Source organism: Peromyscus californicus, unplaced genomic scaffold (assembly GCF_007827085.1).
Source record: "Peromyscus californicus insignis strain IS unplaced genomic scaffold, ASM782708v3 Scaffold_19__1_contigs__length_69161282, whole genome shotgun sequence".
NCBI lineage: Eukaryota > Metazoa > Chordata > Mammalia > Rodentia > Cricetidae > Peromyscus > Peromyscus californicus.
In genome coordinates this window covers 9058634-9086395 of record NW_026294491.1, presented here as the reverse complement: position 1 = coordinate 9086395, position 27762 = coordinate 9058634, and the positions used below count along the sequence as shown (strand labels likewise).

Genomic DNA, 27762 nt, shown 5'->3' with positions numbered 1-27762 from the left:
CTCGGACACATAAGCATCTGCTTTCTCTTACATACAGACACACACACACACACACACACACACACACACACACACACACACACACACACAGGGTTAGAGACAGAGACACAGACAGACAGGGGTGGGGAGGAAGAGGATTAAAAAAGATTAGGTTAACCTCTGGACATGCCCCTTGGGGATTATATAAATTAGGTTAATCAAAGCAGAAAGACTGATCCTAAATGTGGGCGGGTTCATTCCATGGACTGGGATCCCAGAGTAAGTAAGCAGGAAACAGTGAGCTGAGCACCAGCATTCACCTCTCTGCTCCTGACCTGTGACCAGCTGCCTCCTCACACTCCTGCACCATGTCTCCCCGCCCCCCAGATGGTTGTGCCTTCCAATTGTGAGTCCAAGCAAACTCTTCTTTCCTACCTTGCTTTTGTCAAGTATTTCATCACAGCAACAAGACAAGTGTCTAAGTCAGAGACCAGTGTCCAACAAGGGGCTCAGTTCACGATCAAGCCACAGATAACAGAACTGTCCCCAAAGACAACATGCAGACAGATGGCCAAGAGATGCTGTGAGGAGTATTCACTGGCATGGTGCAAAAATCAATACCTACAGTAACCGTCATCAGGACAAGTGCTGACAAGGACGTGGGGAGAGGGGGCCATTGCACATCAGTACAGCCGTTATGGTACAACACTATGGAAGTTAAGAAACGAGAGATACCTTATCACCTAAGTGTCCATCAGTGGATGAATGGGCAGCAAAATTAGTACATGCACACAGTGGAATATTATCCAGCCATAAAAATAAATAAATAAAACAAGTCTTGACATCTGCATCAGTGTGGATGAAATAGAGAGCGTTGTGTTAAGAAAAGTCAGGCAGAGAAGACATTCTGCACATTCTTACTCAGGTGGAATCTAGGAAGTCCATTTCATAGGCACAGTGTAGAACTGCTGGGGGCAGTGGCCGTGAGGTTCAAAGCTTCAGACACACCGGAGGAGTGGTGGGGCTTTGTGGCACTGTGTGACAACCACAGTGACTGACTGCACTGCCCTGGTGCCTCTGTCCCAGATGGCTGTTACTAACCTCCTACCCCCTCTCCATCCCAGAAGTGTCCCCAGCACAGGACAGCCCAGGGCTGGCCCCAGCACTCCCATGGCTCAAACACTTGTTAAAAGATGCCATGTTTTGGCCTCCTCAGATACCCTGCTCTCCTGATGTTCTAAGTCTGAAGAAAGCACCCTGGCTGAACTACAGCACGATGCCAGGACGCCGATGCCCTCTCCCCAGGCTAGGCTCTGAGTGCGGCGGAAGCACATTGTCCAGGCAGCCAGGCACCTCTGCCTGCTACCTTGCTATGCTTACTAGGTTAATGAGCCCAGGTCGCCATTTGATCAGCTTACCAAGTTTGCTGCAAGTCAGGAGGCCAGTGAGGCATCAGGACCACTCAAGGAGGAAGCTGCCTGGTGCTCACCTGCCCCGCCCACACTTCCCTGGTTCTCACCACGCCCATCCCTCCAGCTCTGCCTCTAGACTGGCAGCTGTTTCCTGCAGTTCCAGGTAGGAGCCAGAGTTGCTACTGGTGCCAGATGGCGCTCCCTTCTGGCCCTCACATGCTCACAGGGTGAAGGGCTCTGTGCCCCACTCTCAGCCTGGCTCTGTAGGGACCCAGTCATTGGACAGACACTGGAAGGAAGTGCCCACTGTCCGGCTTCTCACCCCAACCTGCCCTCCCCATCTTTACATAAGCAAGCGCACACAGAATAAAAGCAGAATCCCACCCGTGTCTGGCTCCGTGCCGCAGGGATGGCAGAGAGTCCAGGAGCACAGCAGCGAGGGATCTCAGGGACCCAGCTGGTAAAACGCCCTTCCAACAACATGGGGACACGTGGGGAATGGAGTTACTATGTAGACCAAACAAAGAGTAAACAGGCCATGGCATGAGCCCAGGAGTCTGGGGCCCTGTCTCCAGGGTGCTGAACGTATTTGGAAACATTCTCTCCAGGTGCCGTCTGGGCGGCTTGTGATCACCCCAAGGCATTTTTAAAGGCGGGCACATTTTAAAGGAAAGGGGAGACCCTGGACTGTATCTGTGAAGGGTGGATTCTACATTAAGAGCATGGACCAGCCTAGCCCCTGCACCTGGACACCGGATGATGGAGATGCACTTACAGACACAGAACAGTGGGGGCAGCAGAGAGATGCATGGAGAGCCTCAGGGAAGTTGTGGAGGCCATCTCATGGTGGTAAGGAAAAGACCTAGCGGGCAGGACAAGGGCTGGAGTATGGTTCAATGGAAGAGGACTGGCCTGGCATGTGTAGAGTCCCAGTTCCAGCTTCCTTTATGTTGACTGTGGCATGGGGACATCATGCTGTGTGTGACTGATAAACAGAAATTTGCCCCTCCTGGAACATCTGATATCAAGACTGTGCTACCAACTTGAAATTGGCCCTAGAGGGGAACTCGAGGAAAAGCAGTTATTTTAGACAAAATAGTTCTGACCTTATTACACCTTATAGGAAGCAGCCTACTTCATTCCATGCATCCAGACTACACTACAATTGAATTTCTGTCATCTCCAAGTTGTGTGTCTTGCCACAGGAGTGTCATAACCTATGGAACAGGGAGGAGACTTCTGTTCCAGAAGGTGCCCTCCTCAATCACTCCAGAGGACTGGAAGTATCTCAAAGGGACTCTCCCTAACTCAAAACAACAAAGTTACCGCTATGTGACATGGCACCTGGACACAAGCACCCACGTGGCTAGGCTTAGACTGTACATCTCAGCTCTAAACCCTGCTGCTGGCTCTGGGTGAGGAGTGATGCCCACACAGGCACCAACGACCACCCCCCGACACACACAGGGCTGCCTCTGCACACCGAGGTTCCTGTGCCAAGCACTCACATGCTCACCATCTGCAAATGACGCTACCCGTCACCAGCTTGTCCCTGGAGACAGGCTCATGGCACCCTGAGAATCACTGCCTGCACTACCCACATGCCCTGGCCGAGTGGGTGCCACTGCCTTAGAGAGTTAGGAACTGCAGGCACTGCTCTTCCTGCTGGCATGAGGAGACGCGATGATAGAGCAGCCGGCCAAGGCAGGAGCAGCATGGTGCACGTCTCCATGGGGCAGTGTGGCATGCGCAGGAAGGAGCATTTTCTACCTCTCAGGTCACTGCCTTGCCCAATACATAAGAAACCTTGCCCATCTTTCCTTTTTTGAGTCTATCTAATCATCATACTCTTGCATAGATTCCTACATAGTAGGATTAAAGGTAATTACCATGATACCTGGCTGGAAAACCAAACCTCATTACGCCACCTTGGCAGAGTCATACAGGGACAGACCAGGGAAAGCCAGATACCAAAGCCAGAACCATGCCTGTCTGCCTCCCCACCTGCCCGTGCTCACCTTCAAAAGCACCATGGTACCCACACTGCCACCCACCCTCTCACCAGCAGGACAAAAGATCTGACAGAAAAGGTGGGTCCCCAGCCAGCCAGCACCCGTAGCTCACCCTGTGTTCACCTGCTGATTCTGGCTTCTTGGAGTAGAGTGAAGCCAAGAGCAGGATGGCCCACCTTTGCCAATTTCTAAAGGGAACCGTCTCTTCACATGATGGCCCTTTCAAAGGTGCCTTGAACAGACCCAACAGGGTCCAGGCCGGGCCCTGTCAGACTGCTGGCTTTCAGCTCTGGAAGCTGGTTTGTAACTGGTGTTTGTAGAAAGATTTCTTAGGTTTCAAAATACAAAGTTCCAAAGGCGAGATGAAGAGACATTTCTACATAGGCCAATTTCCTCTGAAGCTCTGAGTGAGACAACAGACAAGAAGATGGGGCCCCACGTCTTAGCATGGCACAAAGCCTCGGGGCAAACCTAGGCCTTATCTAGCATCACGCCACCCGGAACAGACCAATGGTTTACATGGTGCCAGCCAGCAGGGCTGAAAGGGCACTGCCTGGGATGCCTGGTCACCTGTAACATAACAGGGAAGCAGAGTCTCCCACAAGTACTCAGGGAACAGGAAAGGAGGTGGGAATTCATACACAAAAGTTCATGAGCAAGCAAGTCTGAAGCTCAGAGTACTGTCACTCTGTGCTCAGGAGCAATGTGGAGAAAGGCTGAGGCATTTTATTAAGTAAGATCATTGTTCAAATCTTTAAATCAGAGAACGAGACAGGAAGGCCCTGGGACGTCACAGTGCCTGCTCTGTGGTGTTCACCAGCGCTGCAGCTGTGAAAGCCTACCCAAGGAGGACCAAGGAGGGCAGGCGCTCCAGTGGCCTCCAGCTACAGCCCTGTTCCTTATCATCAGGTACACCCTGCACCTGCCCCAGCAGCTGTCTGGCCTTAGGCACCACACTGAAGGGTTCTTGGATGCTTCTTAGTTCAGATGTCCTGTAGTTCAGCACTCCAAAATACTGCTTGGGAAGCCCAGTAAGGAACTCTGGAATCGGGGTGTGTGTGTGTGTGTATGTGTGTGTGTGTGTGTGTGCGCGCGTGCTGTGTATGTGTGTTAAGTGAGAAGTGTACAACGGGCGTAGAAACAGTTTCCATTAGAAGGCTATTGAGGGCTGGCAAGATGGCTCACCAGGGTAAAGGCGCTTGCCATGTGGGCTTGGGGACCTGAGCTCTATTCCTGGGATCCATGTAGTAGAAGAGAACTGACTCCCAAAAGTTGTCCTCTGACACATACCTTGACACATTTATGCCCAGACTCTCACATACACATGCGTCATATATACAATAATTTAAAAAAGAAGGAAAGGTCACAGAGCTTGAAGGAGGTGTGCGGCAGTAAGTCCCCCTGTTTGGGCAATGTCACCCCTCTAGGAAAGCCAGTGTGTGCAACAGGGTCCCCAAAGAGCCACGATCAGTGGCACTGCCTGAGAACGCCTCCCTTCAGAAATGGAGCCTCAACGCGGAGCTTGGAGTTGATGAGGGAAGACTCCGGAAGCGACGGTGGAAACAACGTGCTCCCGAAATAGACGTCAGGCCTCTGGAAAACAGTGACACCGAGGACAGACAGACAGCACCGGCCACAGAAGGGAGCAGACTGGGAAGGAAGGGTGACCTTGGCGGAGGCCACCCTCTCGGTCACTAGCCCCTCCTGTCCAGTTAGACCAACAGTCCTAATGCGCTTGGTGCCTCCCTGGAGGTGCTGGGTCACCTACTTCCGCAAAGTCACTTACTAAAAATACAGGGCTTACAGGGAGGGGAGGGCTAGCAAGGTGGCACAGTCCCAGCGTAGCTACTGGCCAGAGGCCACTATTCACAGAGCCTCTCACCCAGCGGATGGGATGAAAGGGTGAGCAGATGGCTTTGGCTTCTGCAAATTCAGGGCCAGTTGCTCTGTAGAGGAAAAACTTGAGGCTGCCACATTCTGAAGAGATACACAGAGGGCACTAGCGCCTTGTGTCCCCAAGTCAGCCTGGCCTCAGATAAGCTGCAAAATGGACTGGTCCCTGGCTGCGGGGTCCTTGAGGTTGGTCACATTCATTTATAGAGCATGCAGCAGCCACAGGCCCCCAACTCAGAGGCCTTACAAAACCCTGTCATCTGCTTTCCTCAGTGTGACAGTCAGTTGACTCCCTGTTGCCTGCAAGATGTAGCACTCTCAGCTCCAGTACCACGTCTGCCTGCACGCTGCCATGCTGCCAGCCATGATCATAATGGACTGAACCTCTGAAAACTGTAAGCAAGCCACCCCAATTAAATGTTTCCTTTATAAGAGTTGCTGTGGTCATGGTGTCTCTTCACAGCAATAAAAACCTAACTAAGACACAGCCCCACACCTTTGTCCCTGCTCATGCCACATGCTTGGAAGGACGCAACTATCCATCTCCCCATAAGTCCCTTGAGATGAACTGCATCCTGAGTAGATCAAATACAGGTAGGTAAAGGGTCCTGAGAGTCACATGTCACTCAGAGCAGTCACAAGCCTGTCCCCAATCCCAGGAGTAGCATGCATTATCAGGCAGTATTAAACGCTGCCTCTGGAACCACAGGCTCTGGTGGCTCCTCTACTTTCTCAGGACAGTAGATGACAGGAACCCTCTTGGGACCCCTGACCCACCTGCTTTAAACCAAGTCTGTACAGCTCCATGCAGACTGTTGTAGCAGGCTCCAGAGTCACCACCCCCTCCCAGAACCCATGTGGGTGCATTCCCAAGGCACCCTCCACTTATCTTTGAGTGCTTGCTAATCTAGAGCAGGGCTGCAACATTTCCCCCAACTGGGTACACTGCATTTTCTGATGAAGGGGAAGAGATCACATTTCGGGGTCCACATTGGTCCTTCATCAGTCCCTGTGGGCTCCTGCCCATCTTCACTGTCCCCTCAGCATACAGCAAGCAGAGAGACCAGGGACACAGGGGAGGGGCTGGCCTGAAGAGCACAGCCTCTGATCCTCCTGCCTCAGCACCCCATACATCAGCTCACCCTGTAAGGTGGCATTCTGCTGGTACAGGCTTTAGCCAGGAAGCCATCTTGCTATATTCTTCCCAAGTCAGGAGCAAATACTGACACTTTTAAGCTCTGCCAGCCTGGCACTGCACTTACCTCACTCCTCATTCAAAACGAGGAAGGGAAATCAGGGGTCTTAGGAGGTGCCCAGCCTATAGCTACTTCCACCTCAGGGTCTCCTGCTTCAGCAGAGTTCACACCACTCCCTTGCTCCAGCACCTGAGCCTGCACACCTAAAGGCTCTATGAACTTCACAAAATCACTCTCACGCAGACAGAACTTGACTTCAGGGGTGGGTTCTAGTCACCTTATCCAGGCTGAATCCTAATGTGACCCTACATGCCTAGCTTGGACGTATCCCCTGTGAAAGTCCACAGCTGCTTCCTCGGCCTCCCTCAGCATCTGAGGCCCTCCATCAGCACCAGGACAGAGGTAGCCCAGAGGTCACAGAAGCATGTCCTTTGGTTCCCTCTGCTCCTAACTAACTTCCTGTATCCCAGAGGCTATGGCCACTTGCTTTTCTCCTAGCTTGGTTCTACTTGCTAACAGAACTCATTTTTGCCAGCCCTGCCTCCAAGCAGCATGTCCTTGTCTGTGGCTGAACAGTGGGCCCCCAATCTGAGGCATCATGTTGGTTCTGCTCTGGCCCGTGGTATATTTACTGTTCTGGAACATCTTCTTTTGCTTTGGTACCCCACTGTTCCTGCCTGGCTGAAAATACTAACAGGCCTTGCACGTCATCTACATACTGTATACACTCCTATGACTTGCCCAGCCAGGTAGAAACAGCACATCGCAATCAATGAGTTAGTCATGGAGGCAGAGCTACTGAGGCAGGGTACGACAGATGCCAGAGGAGGCACTCAATAGAAAGACTTGACGGCCCTCGGCACAGTGAGCAGAGGGCGGGAGGGAGAAAGGCAGGTCATGCTGGGAAACAAAGCAGAACATGATCAAATACCACCACATCTGCAGGATGCTACACTCGGCTCCAGGGACTGTGAACTCAAGCTGCTCTTCAAAACGAACACCTTTAATCCCAGTACTTAGGAGGTAGAGGCAAGCAGATCTCTGAGTCTGAGGACAGCCCTGGTCTTCATAGTGAGTTCCGGGACAACCAGGACTACACAGAGAAACCAAAAGAAAAAAAAAAAAAAAACACCAAAGTCATAGCCCGCTGTAGTAGTGCACGCCTTTAATCCCAGCACTCAGGAGGCAGAGGCAGGAAGATCTTTGTGAGTTTCAGGCCAACCTGGCCTACAAAGAGAGTTCCAGGACAGCCAGGGATATGTAGAGAAATCCTGTCTCAAACACACACACACACACACACACACACACACACACACACACACACACACACACACAAACCAAAATCATGATGTTGGAGTGCAGCTCAGTGCTGCAGAGAAGCCCAGGGCCCACTCCAGCATGACAGATGGAGACAGTCTACTCTCCAGAGGTTAATGCAGAAGATGGCAGTGAGGCTGCCCTAACCACCTTGCATGCTGGTCACTGGATGTCCACTCTAGTCTGCTGAGATGGCTGTGTAGCTTTAAGAACCCAGGATCACTCTGTTCTTGTTGCTGTCTGCCATGGCTTCACTAACTCCTCCCTGTGATCTCAGGGGCAAGGATGCAGCTCTGCCTTCTGAATCCAAGCCAGGCCTTGTCCCTCCTGCTCCTGGGGGACAGGACATGTCTGTGCACATCCATTCCCACCATTACTTCTAGCATGACAATCATCACCACCTGGTACCTTGTTATGAAATGGTCAGGTCATGGATGACTCTGAGAAAGACTGCCTAGTGGAATTTCTAACACACACACACACACACACACACACACACACACACACACACACACACCATTCCCATGGTTTGGCTTCCACAGTTCAAAACAGCAATGCAAAATCCCAGGTGTAAACAATACATGTTTTAAATTACTTTGATTATAGCATGCTGTTGTCACTGTCCTAGTTTCTTAATGATTGTGTTAGCTACTGTTCGCCTGTCTCTTTGTGCACATAATCTTTGAATTCAAGTGTACCATGGGCATGTTACTATTGTGTCCAGAGGGTTTGGCAGCATCTGTTGCTCGGGTATCCATCAGGAAGGATCCCTGAGGATAAGGGGGCTGAGCTTTTGCGAAGAGAATCTTTTTAACTTTCCTATCACACCAATTTGTAGCCTGCTGGCTGGCTGACTGCCTGTGGCCCTGTGGGTAGACCTAGCACCTGACTAGCCAGGGGATCTGTACTCACACTCCACTCCTAGGACAAGCCTGCGCTTGTGAGAGCTACGGTCGGGTGTAAAATGATTCATTCACAGTTCTGACACCCCTTAGTACCCGGGGTCCCCTCCCAACGCCCAGCTTGGCCATGCAAGGACAGACAGAATCCAAGGGCTTCTCCACTCTGTGTAGTAGGAGCTTGTCTCCTTGGAACTAGCCCGCTCCCTAGCACAGCTCAGAGTTTTCTCTCCTAAGATCTGAGTGATTCTGCAGTATAAAAACAAACCCTGTTGAAGGACCTGTTGGTCTGAGTTTATTCTAACTCATGGGCCCTGTGCAGGCATCTGAGGAGAAAGTGAGTGCCAGGCCTAAGATCACAGCCCTAATCAGCCACAGTGAAGGGACACCCCTTCCTCAAGTCCAGCCCAGCTGATGGTGGTCCCAGAGAAACAGTGGCTCATCAAAAGACAGCAAGTGGACACCCCTATCAGCATGCTTCTGCAAGCAGGAGATTGGTTGCCCAAAGACCAGTTACCCAAGAGGTCATTTCACAACCGTGGGAACAGAGCTGAGACAGAGAAAGTGGTGTAAGCAGGCATCAGCTTCTCGGGGCCAATGATATCAGCAACACACAGCACCAGTCCTAACCACAGCAGCGGCACAGTAAGCTTAAACAACGCTCTCCAGAAGCAGGGTAAAAACACGGGAGGAGGAGGACGCTAACCTAAAAGCGTGTTTCATCCACCCAATATACTCAGAACGCCAGTTCAGCTCTGAGTACTGGAAAGACGCCGGGAGCCGCCACGCTGCTTCCCACCCACCCTGTGCAGTCCAGGGGCAGTCAAATTCAGAGCCTGAGTTCAGCCTCACTGCTTTCCAAGGGCGCAGCAGCTATGCAAGGCTGGAAGCCACCATGCTGAGAGCCAGGCTCTGTTATCTTCTTTACTCGGTGACATCTGTCCACAGAGAGATGAGGCACTCAGGGAAGTCCTGCTGCCATGACAGGGGCAGCAGTGGTATCGGCAGCTTCAGTGGCGGTGGCGGCAGCAACAGCAGGCATTCCAAAGGATGCACCTGAAGGAGGCTAATAGGCCAGCAGAGACAAGTGTCACTCACCCAAGTTTTCAAGGGGCCTGCTTTGGAACTTGGGCCAGGAGGAACCACAAGCCAGAACCCAGAGTGGAGGAAGACACTCCTCTAGCAGCCAGGATGAAGACGGGATTTGGAGAGGGCCGCTCATCAAGGGGCAGACCTAAGACCAGCAGGGTCTAAGAGATGGACCCATGACACCCTTCAGTACCATGTGGGTACACCAACCTCGACAAGGTGGGGCTGGAACACAGTCACCCTTACTTATACAGGCAGGCAGATCCCCAGCAGAGTTGCAGGTGGCTCCAGAGGTATCAGGAGGCAGACTGGGCTGGCTTTTATCCCCATTCAGCCCTCCCATGCTGGGAGGAGCAGAACCTGGGCCCTGATACCTGATCGCACCAGACCAGCCAGTCTTTGAACCAGAGGCAGAGCAGGGGTGTGGCCTGAAATAAGGGCCCAGCCAGCCTTCTGCCCACACCCACCAATTACCCACATGTGCCCCTGCTCCAGTGCCCAAAATGGGCCCCACAGAAAAGGTCCTTATCTAACTGCCCAGAATGAGGCCTGGGTCTGGCCAGGCCCTCCACTCAGTCAGAAGCACAGTAACAGCCAGAGAAGCCCAAACATGGCACCCCAGATGGAAGATAAAGGAGTACTGGGAAAAGAAAATGTCTCCTTCTCCACAACCAAGTGAAGGACAGAGGCTCCTCCCAAGCTTTCCCTCCCCAAAGCCCATTCTTCCTTGCCTCCTGACCTTTAGTCTGGGAGCCATGTCTAGGAAAGCCCTGGCTCAACAGCACAGAACAGGCACTAAAAGGGCTTTACAGTGAACACAGCAAAGGCTAAGGCTGAGTGCCCCTGGAGCACAGGTGAACCAGCAGGGGGACGCGCCACCATGGGGCTTGAAGACCACAAATAAGGACAGAAATGGAAGCAAGCAGACCTAGGGCCCGAGTCCCTGCAGTACAGAGAACAGTAGCCCACTCTCACTCCTCTCTGCCACAGGGAGAACTCTTGGAAGGGGATCCTGCTCCTCAAGACACAGGCACTGGGCTGTGAGATGAGAAACAAGTGCTTTGGGGTCTCAGTTCCCAGTTCTTCATGGCGCTTGACAGTACAGCTCCTTATAACATTTGGTTCGTGGTTCAGAAGTTCCTGACTAGCTCTTTCAGTTATGCCATGCCATGCCATGCTAAGGAGGCTTAGGTGAGCCATCACTATAGCCTTGGGCTGGTGAGCAGAGAGACCATGTGATCGGAGGCCTGGTATAAGACACTGAACATGGCAGAAGAGGAAGTGGGGACTATCCTTGAATGCACTGGCACAGGAGAGGACTTCCTGGCCAGAACACCAACGGCACAGACAATGAGGTCAACAACTAATGAACAGGACCTGATGAAACGGAAGAGCTTCTGTAAGGCCAAGGACGCCATCAATAGGACAACATGGCAGCCTACAGAACGGGGACAGATCTTCACCAACCCCACATCTGACACAGGGCTGATCCAAAACATATAAGGAACTCTAGAAACTAGACATCAACAACCAAATAACCCAATTAAAAAATAAGGTACAGATCTAAACAGAGAACTCTCAATAGAGGAAACTCAAATGGCTGAGAAACACTTAAATGTTCAACACCCTTAGCCATCAGGGAAATATAAATCAAGACTACTTTGAGATTCTATCTTACATCTGTCAGAACGACTAAGATCAATAACACAAGTGACAGCTCATGCTGGTGAGGATGTGGAGCAAGGGGAACACTCCTCCATTGCTGGTAGGAGTAAAACCTTGTACAGCTACTTTGGAAATCAATATGGTGGTTCCTGAGAAAACTGGGAATCAATCTACCTCAAGATCCAGCTATACCACTCTTGGGCATATACCCCAAGGGTGCTCCATCCTACCACAAGGACACTTGCTCAACTATGTTGATAGTGGCTTTATTCCTAATAGCCAGAACCTGGAAACAACCTAGATGTCCTTCGACCAAAGAATGGATAAAGAAAATGTGATACATTTACACAACGGAGTATTACTCAGCTGTTTTTTAAAAAAAAAAAATGACATCATGAAATTCCCAGGCAAATGGATGGAACTAGAAAAAATCATCCCAAGTGAGGTAACCCAGACCCAGAAAGACAAACATGGTATGTACTCACTTGTAAGTGGATATTGATATTAGCTGCTAAGTAAAGGATAATCACACTACAATCCACAGACCCAGAGAGGCTGGGTAACAAAAAGGGCTCTAGGGGTGATCCAGAGATCTCTCTGGGAAGGGGAAATAGAGTAGGTTTTGTGAGTGGACTGGGGGTGGGTGAGGATGGGAACAGGACCAGGTATGGGGAGTAGAGAGAGAGAAGGGATGACTGGAATTGGGGAGCATTTAGGGGGCAATGTGGAAACTTAGTGTAGTAGAAACTCCCTGAAATCTACAAGGGTAACCCTAGAGAGGACTCCTAGTAATGGAGGATAACGAGCCTGAACCACCCACCTTTTGTAACCAGGCAAGGCTTCCAGTGGTGGGACTGGGACACCAATCCACCCCCAAAACCTTCAACCTACAATCTGTCCTGCCTGCAAGATATGTCGAGGCAGTGGTGGCACAGAAGTTGTGGGAGTGGCCAACCTATGACCGATCTAATTTGAGGCCCACACCACAAGAGGGAGCCCATGCCCAACACTGCCTGGATAACCAGGAACTGGAGACTGGACAGCCTAGAGACCTATGGTAGAATCAAATACAAATGTAAAATAATAATAATAATAATAAAATAAAAAATAAAAAAAATCAATGGAATGATTCCTAATGATGTTCTGCTATACTCATAGATCAGTGCCTAGACCAGCCATCATTAGAGAGGTTGCCTCTGGCAGCTGATGGGAGCAGATGCAGAGACCCACAGCCAAATATTAGGAGAGAGATCCTAGGTTGGAGGTCTCCAATGCATCCCTCCCCTCAGAACTCAGGGAACCCCAAGAAAGAGGGGAAGGAGGAATTTCAGGAGTCAGAGGGATCAGGAACACTGGGAAAGCACGGCCCATGGAATCAACTAAGCAGGCCTCATGGGAGCTCACAAAGACTGAAGCGGCAACCATGGAGCCTGCATGGGTCTACACAAGGTACTCTGTATATATGCTATGGTTGTTAGCTTGGTGTTTTGGGAGGGACTCCTGACAGAGGGAATGGGGGTGTATCTGACTCTTTTGCCTGCTCTTGAGACCCCTTTCTTCTTACTGGATTGCCTCGCCCAACCTTGGTCTTATTGTATTTTGTTATGCCTGTTTGGTTGATGTACCTGGGAGGCCTGCTTTTTTCTGGGGGAGGGGTGGTAAGGGGGAGGGGAAGTTTGGAGGGACTAGAAGGAGTGGAAGGAGGGTAAGCTATAGTTGAGATGTATTATATGAGAGAAGAATAAATAAAAATTTTAAAGGATTTATTAATTTTTATTTTATGTGTGTTTCCTTGTATCTATATATGTACACCATAGGCATGCAATGTCCATGGAGGCCAGAATAGGGTGTCCAATCCCCTGAGACTGGAGTTACTGGTGGTTGTGAGCCACCATGTGGGTACTGGGAACTGAACCTAGGTCCTCTGCAAGAGCAACTAGTGTTCTTAACTACTGAGCCATCTCCCCAGCTCTCTGGACTTCTTTTACTAGAACAAAAATATCTGCAAGAGGTCCCAATAGCAAAGGTTATGAGACAGGCGATGTCCCCGGAGTCCACCAGTATATCTGACACCATTTGAGCCTCAGGGGAGGCCAGTAGGACACGGGACTAATGGGCAGCAGCAATGCAGGGTGCAGAAGGCCCCGCCCCGCCCCCTCCCAGCGCTGCCCTGGGAGCTGAGGGGCCTATCTCAAGTCCACAGCTGTGGGGGCCTTCTTTACTCATGTGTTTGTTGACATCAGCAGCAGAGCAATGGTCAGGGCGAGGGCAGAAGCTGACAGCAGCAGTGTCTGTCATTAGCTCAGACATTGAAGGGGGCCGTTACAAGTCACCGCCCTTGCTCATTCCAGAAAACAGTTTCTCTTCTAAATGCAGGTGGGTGCCTTTTCTCCTTTTCCTGTCTGCTCTGGTGGAGCTGCCCTGCACCCGTGTGCCAAGCACTCAGCCCCAGCCCTATTGCCACTACTTTGAAATGAACTGTTGAATCCATGTCTGTAAGAGCCCTCTGCCAGCTCTCATGAAACAACTTCAATAACAAGAGTCCCAGTATGGCGCTCCGATCTTTTGGAGGGGCCATCCCCCATGGCAACGCTGGTGGCATGTGTGTTATATAGGTGGCTAGGTGCATCCTTGGCTCCACCCATAGGGTGCCAGTGTCCTGGTGCCTCCTCTAGTGCCAAATAAAACTACCTCCTAACACTACCAAATGGACTAAGCCTGGTTGAGAAGAACAACAGATCTAACTCCCCAGCTAAAGCTCTTCCACCAAGAGACCCAGGCCTGAGCACTCAGGAATAGGAGAGTGGAGCCCCTTCCAGGAGTTTGGCCCGCAGAGCCAGCGGCACTCCAAGGCGACAGCCCATAATGTTTAGCTATGAGGAAATCTAATGGATTCGCAGCATTTCTTCAGGGTGCACACTGGACCGCTGCCTAACCAAATTCAAACCTACTTCCTGACTAGACAGGAACTCAGGAGTCAATTTACAATACTGCATATGTGCATTACGATAAGTCACCTGAGCTGACACTTGGGCTCAGGCATCTGCCAGGGGCATCTGTGCTTCAGTCAGCAAGTTCCTAAGAGGAGATGCAGGAAATGCCAGGAAAGAGAGAGGCCCTTTAAAAAGGCCCGGCTCAGCCAGGAGTAGTTAAGACAGCCTACAGATTAGCCCGGACTTATGCAACAAACCCAGACACCATCAACGCTGCTTTGTCTAGTACAAGGTGAACCACAGAAACTCAATCAATGTGACTATTGACAATAAAAGATAAAGGGAAAGAAATAACAGGATAGTTTTATGAGATACAAGGAAAAGCAGATCTGAAGTCCAACCCCCAAGAGTGTTGAGGGCCATCTATCACCACGGCTTAAGTTCTGGAGCCCATCCATAGCCATTGTGCGAGGAAGAACAGAGGTTAGAGCTGGTCGGGCTGTTCTCAAGACCAGCGTAAGGCTTCGGTGTGGAGAGCCATGCTCTCCAGGCATACAACCCATCTCCTCTGGGTTCCACACAGCCCCCAGCCTCTCCCGGGGACTCCACAGCAGCTAGCGTTCCTCCTAAGGGACAATTGTCTTCCCTCCAGAAGGACAAGGAAGACAGTGAAGTGCAGAAACGCAGTGTGGACTGTGCACAGGCTAGCGTCTTCTCTCCTGTGGCCACGTGCCAGCCTTCCAGCCTGTGTCGGAGGCCATACACTTCTCCACTTCCCTGTGTTCCTGTGAACTCATCTCCTGATTTCAGCCCACACGGAGTGATCAGGGGGAAGGCAAGACCCATGCCAATGAGGATGACCAGGACACATCACAGATGTCACCTTCCACAGTTTGATTACCCAGGGCCCCACTCCATACAAATGTGGCCCAACCTAGCTAGGTGTGCTACCACTGTAGAGCCCAGGTTCAGACGCAGCGTCATCTTGCTGACTTACATGACTCACTTACTTTACTATGTGATTGGGCAGAGCCTAGCAGATGGTGACCATGAGACAAGACCCAGGACACTCAATCAGAGCAACCATGTGGCCAAACACAGCAGATGGAGGCCGGGTGCATCTGGTGTAGCCTGCAGAGGGCTGCAGGAGGTGTTGCTGATGGACACTATCCACACAGGTCATAAACACCAGAAAGGTGTATACATGCAGTCCTTTACCTGTGTTCTGCCCACGAGAGCGCAGTGCAGGTAACAGCAGTCCTCAGTGGGAAGGAGTCCACAGCCAGACCACTCTCCTCCTGGGGCCACCTGTCATCCTAGAAACTGACGAACAGCACCAGCTGGCAGGACAGATGCAGAGAGGGGAGGCAACGCTCACTCCCACGGAGTCAGCCTACTGGGGCAGCCTGCAGGGCTGTGAGGGCCCGGTCTGCCAAGTTATCGGGACAGGTGGCTTCTGGCCCTAGCTGGCCTTCATGGGAAGCTCAGTGCATCACCTCTACACTGCTTTCTAAACACAGGCATGGGTCAAGAGCCCATTCCAGTTAACTGCTCCAAAGCCATCCCAGAGGCAGGCCTGTAACACACAAGCATGTGCATGAGTGTGCTCATAGGAACAGGCGTAAGTGAGAATGTGCGCATATACACAACACACACTTTAGGACATTAGTGAACAAGAAGGCTTTTTTAAAGGAGGTGGGTCTATGCAAACTGAAAGTTAAGATCCAGCTGTGGAGGCAACCCTACATAGCTTCAGTTGGAAACTGTGCTCCTTGGTTTGTTTGTTTATTTGTCTTAATTTTCTTTGCTTGTTTGAAACAAGGTACAACCTAGTCCAAGTCCAGGCTGCTCTCAAACTTGATATGTAACAGAGGAAGCCCTGAACTCCTGACCCTACCTCCGTGTCCTGACTGTTGTGATTACAGGTATGGCCTTCACGCTGCTTTATGCAGTATTGGGGATCGAGCCCAGGGCTTTGGACACACTGGGTAAGTGCTCCATCAGCACAGCCCTAGCCTGTTTGGATGTTCTTAGGAGCTTTTTATGAGTTCTGGAAGATTAATTACAAACCACTCTGGGTTTATGGATCCTCCCAAAAGAGTGAGATTCTAGATGGAGTAAGGAACATAGCTTTATTTATTATATTTGGTTCTGGCTCAATTTTTACAAGCATATGCTACTTCTATAATTAAAATTTAAGTGTTGAGAAGAAAGTTAGCTCACTTACACATCAGGCTCCTACCTTTTGTGTCTGCATGGAGACAGTCTACCCACCCACCCAGCACTGATAAGACGCATCTCTTCTTTCAAGAAAAGCGCTTCCCTTGCAGGATGTCTGTAGTTACTAGACAGCCTGGCAGGGCAGCGGCACCCTCTGCTCTCCCTTCACACAACCCTTGGGAACACAAAGATGATCCCTGCCCAGCACCACAAGACACAGGCGCTGTACAGTGGGTGGGGGAGGGGGTGGGGGAGAGCCAGTTTTCACCAAACTCCCCTTTTCTGCTTCTAGAGGGAATGCTGGGTCTCCAGCACCCACCTAGCACCTGCTGGCTTCCTGCAACCTTTGTCACCAGGGCAACACACCTGGGCTGCAGCACTTAAAGGACCTGAGTGAGGACCATCCCCTATTGCACCATGTGACACAATGAAAAGCCCTTCTGGAAAGCTCTGCTCCCCTGGAGATCTCTGCCCCCTTCCCAACCTGGCTCGAAACAACCTGAGCTTGATGTTTAGGCCTTGCTGGGAAGTAGCCCTGCCTGGTATAGACCCAGACGGGCTCTGCTCAGGACAGGCTGCACTTCCTGGAGTCCTCCATGTACCTGGGTGACCACACACATTCCATCCCCCACCTTCTCCCAACTGCTAATTCGGCTGGCACCAAATCCCCTTTGGCCAATTACTTTGTTCTGTTGGGTAAGGGCTCCTGTACTCCCTGGAGAGTCTCACTGAGGCTAGACCTTCACAGAACTTCCCCCCACCCCAAGGCTCTCCGGCACCCCATACCAGGCTGTGTCCCTGGAGCATGCACCTTTTCAGGTGTTTACTAGCTATTTGAGCAGCTTTATTTAATTCTTTATTTTACATTTATTTATGTTGGGGTGTTGCGTGCCCTAGCACACATGTGGAGGTCAAAGGACAACTTGCAGGAGTCAATTCTTTCCTTCTACCACGTAGTTTCCTGTGATTAAACTCAGGTCGTCAGATTTGACAGGAAGTGCCTTGACTCACTGACGAGATGTTGCTGGCCCTTGAACAGCTTTCAAGAGATGCCAGTTGTTGTAGGAAACAAATGTGTTGCCATAAATTTCAGTATTGGCGATGGATAGTGGGGACAGACTGAGGCCCAGGTCCACCCGTGAGCTGTTCCTGTCCTGCCTCTTACTGAGAGTTGGGGGTCAGTGCATTAGGGACACCAAGCTAACCCCAACACTGCACTATAGAGCCAACCTGGGGACCACTCCTAACTTTCCCAGAGCCAGCAATGTTCCCAACCTGAGGCTCTTCTCCCAACTCTTTTCCCAGCTCTCAGATGTGACAGAACCAGAGCCCCTATCCCCATGTCGTGAGGTGCACCCGGTGTCTCTCACACCTTACTTTCCACATAGCTCTGCCAGACTCTGCCCTGCCCAGACTCAGAAGGGTCACGCCACCTGCACTGGCCCATCTGGGCAGCCTGCAGCCCCACATACAACAGGCCTGCATGGTGCCTGACTAGGACATCTATATGTCTTTGATGAGACATACTGGTCCACAACAAGGTGGCTCTGCATAAGCAAAGTATTTACTTTGCAGAAACAGCAAGAATATATGTGTGTGTATGAACCTAGAGGGGGCTTCCCAGAGTGCCAGTCAGTCAGAGCTACTATGGGCACCTATCTGACCAGCCATTCAATTTGGGGACAAAGGAGAGGTTAGAATTTATTTTCAGAAAATCATAATTATACACAGAAAAAGTATGAAACTAGAATTTGGTTGCAATAAATCCTAACTATATTTTGGGGGAGGGAGGGCTTACACCAGGGTCTCACCCTGTAGCCCACACAGGCTACACATGATGTTCCTGCCACAGTCTCCCACGTACTGGGATGAGAGGTGTGTATTCTCACAAAGACCCAGCTCTACTTAGTCCAATGTGTTCATTGTCGTCGTCGTCGTAAAGAAAATAGTGGGGTTCAGCGTATTCTTGGCCACAATTTGGCCCAGAGAGTTAAGCTACCTGCCCACTGCCTGCCAAGAACTGGGACTCTGACCTAAACCATGAACTTGCAAGGGATCCGTTGCACAGACAGCACCCACTCTGCAGGGATCCACTGCACAGATGACAGCACTCACTCTGCAGGGATCCACTGCACAGACGACAGCACCCATTCTGCAGGGATCCACTGCACAGACGACAGCACCCACTCTGCAGGGATCCACTGCACAGACAGCACCCACTCTGCAGGGATCCGCTGCACAGACAGCACCCACTCTGCAGGGATCCGCTGCACAGACAGCACCCACTCTGCAGGGATCCGCTGCACAGACAGCACCCACTCTGCAGGGATCCGCTGCACAGACAGCACCCACTCTGCAGGGATCCGCTGCACAGACAGCACCCACTCTGCAGGGATCCGCTGCACAGACAGCACCCACTCTGCAGGGATCCGCTGCACAGACAGCACCCACTCTGCAGGGATCCGCTGCACAGACAGCACCCACTCTGCAGGGATCCGCTGCACAGACAGCACCCACTCTGCAGGGATCCGCTGCACAGACAGCACCCACTCTGCAGGGATCCGCTGCACAGACAGCACCCACTCTGCAGGGATCCGCTGCACAGACAGCACCCACTCTGCAGGGATCCGCTGCACAGACAGCACCCACTCTGCAGGGATCCGCTGCACAGACAGCACCCACTCTGCAGGGATCCGCTGCACAGACAGCACCCACTCTGCAGGGATCCGCTGCACAGACAGCACCCACTCTGCAGGGATCCGCTGCACAGACAGCACCCACTCTGCAGGGATCCGCTGCACAGACAGCACCCACTCTGCAGGGATCCGCTGCACAGACAGCACCCACTCTGCAGGGATCCGCTGCACAGACAGCACCCACTCTGCAGGGATCCGCTGCACAGACAGCACCCACTCTGCAGGGATCCGCTGCACAGACAGCACCCACTCTGCAGGGATCCACTGCACAGACAGCACCCACTCTGCAGGGATCCACTGCACAGACAGCACCCACTCTGAAGCTATCTTCTGGGTTATGGAGGAAAATAGGAGGCTACCTGATCCAGGTTTGACCTCTGAGGATGAATCTGTGGCTCAAGCTCTTTCATTAACAGGCCAAGGGATGATATGAAACTCCAAAGGAAGAAGGCACAGGAACAGAGAGAGATGTCACGCAGTCACACAGAGTGCTAGGCTCAGTTCTCAGGCCTGGTAACACAGAACCCACTGCCCAACTGACCCAGCTAATGAGTCCAGTTTTCCACCAACACCAGCCTCTGTGGCCTCCGGAAGGAGACACACCTGCCCTGTTTCTGCCAGAAAGCAACTCTGATCCCCAGGGCCATATGCTTTCAGGTCCTGGCTAGGTGGCTGCCAGCTGGTCTCATGGAGACCGGTGGGCTTCTGGAGCCATTATGCAGAAGGGATGTCATGCAAGAGCTATGTCCTGGCCACCACCTCAGCCCAGCATCCTAGTTCACCAGCCCTTTACAGCTTCATCCTCAGACAAGTGATACCCAGCTGTAGACAGCCTTCTGACCTCAGAGAACATTAAAGCCCTTTAAGAAAATCAGCAGGCATATTAAGGCCTGGCCATGCCCAGGGCTCCAGCAGTCCCTCTAGCCCTATCTAAACTGGGTGGGCACTCTGGGGTCCAAGACTGATGGTCTTCCCCTAACTGGAGCTGACCATGTCACCCAGGGGGACCTACACCCAGGCTGTGCCCAGGACACACACAAGAGACAGACAGACATGCAGGCACAAACCATGAAACCCACTGCACTCTCTTCACTTACCAAGGCACAGGGTAGCAGGGCCAGGTGATGGCTGTCCTCAAGGGTGCCCGTCCTGCAGGGGCTAAGAAGAGAAAGACAAGGTTGTGAATGTGGCATACAGGACTTAGGAGATGTGATTTCCCTCAAAGCAGGAAAACCAAGAGCTATGCAGAAACTTCAGGAATTCAAACCACTAATTCCCATTGCATAGCAGGAGGCCAGTCTTGGTGTCCTCATTAGAAGGGAACAGGCCTCAAACTCATGATCATCCTGCCTCAGCCTCCCTGGTGCTGGGATCAGAGGTGTGTGCCACCGTGTCTGGCTACCTTTTAGTATTTTAAGCTGCCCCCACATTATCTGTGGTCCGCATACTCCTGAGAAGTCCATTCCACCACGAGTTCTGCCCCTCTGCAGTAAGGAGAGCCCAGCAGTCGGCTCCCAGTTGCTGCACAGCTCCAGCAGCTCACTGGGGAAGCGGCCCTGCGGATCTCCGTGCTTCTTCACGGTTGGCTGAGTTTCTCAGATTTAAATTTTCATCAATTTGGAAAAATTCAAGGCCTTACTTTTTTCCACCACACGAGACCTCTCCGTGGCAATCAATTTCACGTTCTTTTCCACTTGATACAGTCCCACTGATGCTCTGTTCTTTGCCTGGCTTACTTTCACAAAGCATCGTGTCTTTGAATATGTTATCTCTTCTGCACAGTTCAGTTCCAAGCATCCACATGGCAGCTCACAATCATATGTAACTCTAGTTCTAAGGACTCAGCACCCTCTTCCAGCCCCTGCAGGCACTAGACACATGGTATCCAAACATGCACGCAGGCAGAACACACACACACATAATATATATATATAACTTAAAACAGTTGAAGGTAGTGCACGCCTTAATATCACTACTTGGGAAGCAGAGGCACATGGATCTCTATTCGTTCAAGACCAGTCTGATCTACAGAGCAAGATCCAGGCCAGCCAAGGCTATAGAGTGACACCCTGTCTCAGAAAACAAACAGAAAAAAAAAAAAAAGACAAGAAATGCCACCCACCTCCTTTGAGACGAGGTCTCTCCCGAGTTTGGAAACTGACTGGTAGAGCCAGTCTGACTGCCAGAGAGTCCCAAGGACCCTCTTATTTCTGTCTCCCCAAAGCCTTCATTCTAGCTGTATCACCTACCCAGCAATTTTCTGTGGGTTCTAGGGACCGAAGTTCAGTCCTTACATACAAGCCCAGGCATATGCCATTCAAACCCCAGCTCCGTAAAACAAACCAAAAACTAAACTAAAATAAAGAAGTGCATAAAAAAGAAAAGGGGAAACTGAGCACAGGGGTACCCTGTGGCCTCAGCCCTTGGGAGGCAGAGGCTTCCTGGGGTCACTTGAGTACAGGAGTGCGGGGCCGGCCTGGGCAACAGAGCAAGAGCTGGCTGGCCTCCTGACGAAAGACAAATGATGAAAAGGGGGAAATGATAAAAATAATCGAGAACGAGCTGCACAGCAACAGGGGAGTTAGAAGAGGGGCCTGATTACGGAAAGGGGCTCTCAGACACTCGGATCGTCGCGGACAATAAGCCACGGTCATTTTCGCCTCTTTGATAAGTAAGACTGCCATCATTGTAGGGGACAGAGCAAATAAACTACAAACAGAAAAAAAAAATGGTAGTCACTCAAAAATTTTGTAAAAGGGCTGGTGTGTGGCTCAGTGGGGAGAGCGCTGTGGGACACTGAGGCCTGGGATTGAGTCCCTAGTACCACAGGAGGAAGGGAGAAAGGAAAGGAAAGAGAGAACTTAACACACACATACACCATCTACTTGTAGCTCTGGTTAAACTATTTTGTCAAGCCATGGATGGTTGAATACCTTGAATCTCAGCAGAGGCAGAGGCAGGGGGATCTCTGTGAGGCCAGCCTGGTCCACGTAGAGAGTTCCAGGATAGTCAGGGTTACTGACTATTTAAAAAAAAGGGAGGGAGGGAATAAGTTTCAACTGAAAAACCTCTCTCCTCATGTGCTGTGTGACTCAAGACTGTATAGAAGACAGTGGTCTTCCAGGCTGTGCCTGGCCCAGGAGACATCACTTCACAAGGAACTCTGACTCCACTTTGAGGGCAGGTGATCACTCTGCCCCTGGGTGAACACAGAAACTCCACCCAGGTGCCACCAATCCAGCAGACTGAAAAATCACTTATTTCTAGGAGCAGAAAGAGTGCCACCCTCTAAGTCACTGAGGTGAATTGAGACTGTGGGGGCACAAGGATACATTAAAATCCTATCAGAATCCCAGCACTCGGGAGGCAGAGCCAGGCGGATCTCTTTGAGTTCGAGGCCAGCCTGGGCTACCAAGTGAGTCCCAGGTAAAGGCGCAAAGCTACACAGAGAAACCCTGTCTCGAAAAACCAAAAAAAAAAAAAAAATCCTATCAGGAAACCAGGCCCAAGAACTTACTAGACATATCAGACTAAAGAAAGGGTGTCAGTCCCTTACCTGGACTCCATAAAACGACTGACACCTACCCTAATGGCCCTTCACCAAGCTGTTGTCAGATACCTCATACGTGCACCGAGGACTAAGGACTGGTATATTTGGATATGATGGAACACAGGCCAGCTATGTAGGGAGTTCTAGACCAGCCTAAGCTACTTAGAGATACTCTACCTTCTTCTACCTTCCCCCACACAAAAAAAGAAGGGGGCTGGAGAGACAGCTCAATGGTTAAGAGCACCTCTGTTCTTGCAAAGAACCCATATTTAGTTCCCAGCACCCACTTGGTGACTTACAATCATCCATAGGTATACACAAGGGGCACATACACACGTAGGCAAAACACTCACACACATAAAATAAAATAAATCTAATAAAAGAATTTAAGGCTCAAAAAGAAATCACAGTAGTGGATAATAATCTACTTTAAAAAACTAGAAAACCAAATGGGAAGTCAAACATCCAACATTCAAAAGAAAAAGTCACCCAAGCTCAGAGAGCCCCCGGGGAGATCTTACAAACATCCAAAGCAGAATTCCGGCTCTCTCAAACTCTCTCAAACTCTCTCAAGACATGAAGAGAAAAAGAAAAACAAAAGTAGGAGATGCCTGTTCCCTGCCCAACACATTTGAGGCTAGGTTAAAGAATAAAAAATAAAGCCGGGCGGTGGTGGCGCACGCCTTTAATCCCAGCACTCGGGAGGCAGAGCCAGGCGGATCTCTGTGAGTTCGAGGCCAGCCTGGGCTACAGAGTGAGTTCCAGGAAAAGGCGCAAAGCTACACAGAGAAACCCTGTCTCGAAAAACCAAAAAAAAAAAAAAAAAAAAAAGAATAAAAAAGAAAAGGGGGAGAGAGAGAGAGCCATTACCGGACAATCTCTCGCATGTCACGGGCACCCATACCCAGAGCCCCAGGAAGAATCGGTGAGTGACTCATCAAAGAGCATGGCTAAGCGAGGTCTCCATGGGAGGGCCCGAGTGCCTAATATTAGTTAATAAATCAAAGGGAGAGACAGCCTGAATCGTTAAGTTGGTAACATCCACTTACGAACATGGTTTAAAAACCAAAATGAATGCTGACCTCAGCACTACACGCACTAAGGTTAGAAATTCATGGAGACTAGCAAGGCCACTGTGCAAGGATGACATGAGAGTTTGTGGTGTCCCATCCTGAAAATCATCATCACCATCACGATCATCAACACCACCATCACCACCACTATCTTGAGTTAAAACCTTTTCAACAAAGGAGGGATAGAAGATAACTTCCTGAAGTTGGTAAAACAAACAAACAAACCTATACACGACACAAACTAACCCAGGTATGACGGTGCCCACTTGTACCCCAGGCACTCATGATACTGAAACAGGAGGATTGAAATAACCTACAGATAGGTCTGTAAGTCAGTAAGGTGCTGGATGAATAGCAAGCCATGGACACTCTGCAGTTCACAGAGCTGAGTCAGTTCAATACCGCCGCCACAGCAGCAGCAGCAGCAGCAGCAGCGACAAAGACAGAACATGTTCAAGGAAACACACCCTACAGAAACGCCTCCCCAGGAGGGTTAAAGTGTTGAATACTTTCTTCTCCAACTTTGTGTGTGTGTGTTCGCATGTGTGTAAATATACCATCCACTTCCTTTGAGACATGGTCTCTCACTGACTGGGAGCTCACTGCTAAGTTAGATGGGCTGGCCAGAGGGCCCAGGGGTCCTCCTGTTTCTGCCTCCCCCATGTCCCCCAGTGCTGGGGTCACAAGCACGCACTTCCACACCTGCTTTTCTAAGTGGGTACTGGAGATAAAATCAGGTCCTCACGCTTGCAAGGCTGAGTCATCCTGGCAGCCCCTAGTCTTCTGAGACAGTCTCTCTCAGGTAGCCTAGGTGGGCCTCAAACTTGCTATGTAGCCATGTAGCCAAGGCCTCATCATCTTCCTGGTTCAGCCTTCCAAATCCTGGGATTACAGGTGTAAACCAATATACCTGGCTCTCCAGCGTTCTTAACGAAAACTCCGAAAAGTGTTGAAGCTACAGTCATAAACAGCTAGGTAGGAGTATCTAGACTAAATTTAGCATTTTGCCAAATGTCTTCTGTGCACACACACATGTACATTCTTTCCTGAGCCCTCTGAGGGCTCCTTTCAGACCCTGTGCTACTGGACACCCATATACCTGGCTTGGCTCTCTTCCCAGCACACTGCTCACAACCACAGTTCAGTGAGCAGGTGGAGGTGGAGGACGAAATGGTTCACCCCTCACACCACCAAGCAGCCGATCCACATTTGATCTTCTCCAAATGTCACAGAAGCACTCTCAGGCCTGATTTTTGAGTGTCTCTAGCGAGGCTCAATCCTGGCACCTGGCTGTTTTGCCAGGCCCCTTCTGTCTGGAGATGAGACTGGCAGCTGGACAGGGCAGACAGGAAGAACCTCAGGCTCCTGAATCAGAGTCTGCTGCGAGTCCTCCAGAGCCGTGGGCAGGAAGAAGCTAGCAAGGAGACTGCGTGAGCAAAACCCACCTGGAGCATTTTCAGGAAAAGGAGGTCTCTGTTTTGGAAGGAAGGCTAACACCCGACTGTTAATTCTGAAATATCTGTGGTGATGGAGGACAAGGAGGGCTGAGGAAAACCGAATCCAAATTACCCAGATCCCCGACTCAAGGAAAAACCACAGCTCTCTATCCCTCTGCGACCAGCACAAGACCTCCCAGCACCAGTGGGAAAATAGGCTGTGCCAGGAAAAGGTCCCCAAGCAGTGAGCCAGGTAAGCGAGGCCCCAGCAGGCCAGGAGCTAATGGCCACAGCTTGCTACAATTACAAAGACATGCTCCACTGAGCAGAAAGTGAAGTTTAGTGTCCTGACAGAGGGTTGGTCACCAGAAGCCTTTTCACTGAAAAGCATTACCCAATGCCTCACTACCAGATCTCTCTAGGGCATGGGACGCAGGGAGGAGTTGTACTGGGGGAGCCAGGCCAGAGGAACCAAGGGAACGTACCAGGAGCCTGGGATGGACATGTGACTTGGCCCCGGCTCTGTGTTTATTTGGGACTGCCAAACTCAGCTGAGTTGAAAACAGGAACAAGCCCATGCCTGCTGGCACAGATCCTGCCACAGGGTCTAGCTGCTAACTTTACACAGGGTATGCGCTTTTCAGCACAGGCACTAGGACCCCCTACCCAGGGCTCAGCCACAGGATGCCTGGCGGGGGATCCCAGGGCTATGGAAGAAGAAGCTGGGGCTCTGGGCCGAGATTGCTTACTGCATGCCTCAGAGGGCCTGGACCACAACTGCCCTTGAGAGGTTAGAGCATAGCTCCGAGGTGGACATCACAGCTAGGAGGGAGCAAAGAACACACCATTGATGTCACAGCCACACCGTCCAGGTTTATTTCCTGCCTTTCATGTGTCTGCGCTACAACGGGTATGTCCCCGCTCAGGACTTCACACAGAAAGGAGATGCTGCACCTTCTGGGCTGCAGGCAGACATGGACTGGAGAAACTGGGCAGGGTGATGGCTGCCTGGCATTCATTCTAATCTGAGTCTCAGGAACCCAGGCATTACATGAGGACATTGTTACCCAACCACCTTAGAGTCCCAAGGGCAGAGATGGGCAGCTACCTCCTGTAATCCATCCAGATGTGCATAGCCCCAAATGTAACCCAGGGATCATGTTCCACTGCTAGCTCCCGATACATTAGGGATGCTCATGGAAGGGACACACTGCTGCCTCTTGGGTGGACTTCACCAGGCACCAATTCTTAGAGCTCAGAACCTCATTCTCAGGTGGGTGGAGCTATCAAATACCTGGCTTCCCAGGCACTGGGTCTCCAGGAATGCCTGCCACCCAATATCCTGAAGGCAGGAATGTGAATTCTGCCCTGACCACCTAGCCAGGGATGGCAACCACCCTCTCCTCTGCCCTTCCTGGGCATCTGGAATTGGAGGGGACCATTCTGCACCCAACACAAATGTGCCCGAGCATTCTTACATGGAAGTAGGTGCCATCTTTTTTAATTATTTATTTTTATTTTATGTGCACTGGTGTTTTGCCGTGGGTGTCGGGTCCCCTGGAACTGGAGTTACAGACAGATGTGAGCTGCCATGTGGGTGCTGGGAATTGAACTCAGGTCCTCTGGAAGAGCAGTCAGTGCTCTTAACCATTGAGCCATCTCTCCAGCCCCAGTGGTGCCATTTTTAAGTCCTAGGCACAGCCTATCAAATCCCTTTCCACACATAGAAGGCACAGTACAAAAGGACTTACTGTAACAGTAGTCATCAAATGCTAGTGGCCAGAGGTAGCAAGCCACCCAGCTACACCTGCTGCCTTTTGGTAGACGTATGTGGAGGGAGACAGAGCAACTAACAGAATCACTACTAATAAATGTCCTGTGTGAGTATAATTACACGCTTCTCAGTTTTATTTCACAAGGTGACAGATGTGTATGGGACCAGTCTCCACACCTCTACTGAACTGGGAAATTCTCATCTCAGCCCATTAGACCCTCCCTTGATAAGAAGGCCTGGATACTGAGCTTGAGCACTGCTCAAGGTCCTGCCTCACAGCACTCCCAGGGGTGCAGAAGCACAGCCCTCACCCACCGTCCTGGGTCAGCAAGTGAGGAGCGGAGAGGGCCACAGACAGACACACAGAGAGCCCCACCTGAGCCCTTGAGCAGAGAGTCACAGACTTGCAGCCACTGCTGCTGCCCCGAGGCACCAGGCCGCTACTCTCAGACCTGCTGAGCCATGCGTGACACAGCAACAAGGTGCCCGCTGGTGTGCCGGGACCAACAGCCAAGGAGGCAAAGGGCAGAGCCACAGTGGCAGAGCGAACACCCACATGCCAAGTTCCTGCAGCAGGGTGAGTGCCCTGCATGCATGTCCCCTGCCCTGCTGCTACGA

The 27762-nt window shown here is 51.1% G+C and overlaps 1 protein-coding gene across 1 annotated transcript in view; it reads right to left on the bottom strand.

Moving 5' to 3' along the window:
* Positions 1 to 27762, bottom strand: part of Agpat3 (1-acylglycerol-3-phosphate O-acyltransferase 3) — a 91347-nt gene that overhangs the window by 45138 nt on the left and 18447 nt on the right. The window contains exon 2 of the mRNA XM_052744543.1: positions 20409 to 20469. The gene's annotated coding sequence lies outside the window, so the exon portion shown is untranslated. The remainder of the gene's footprint in view (positions 1 to 20408; positions 20470 to 27762) is intronic.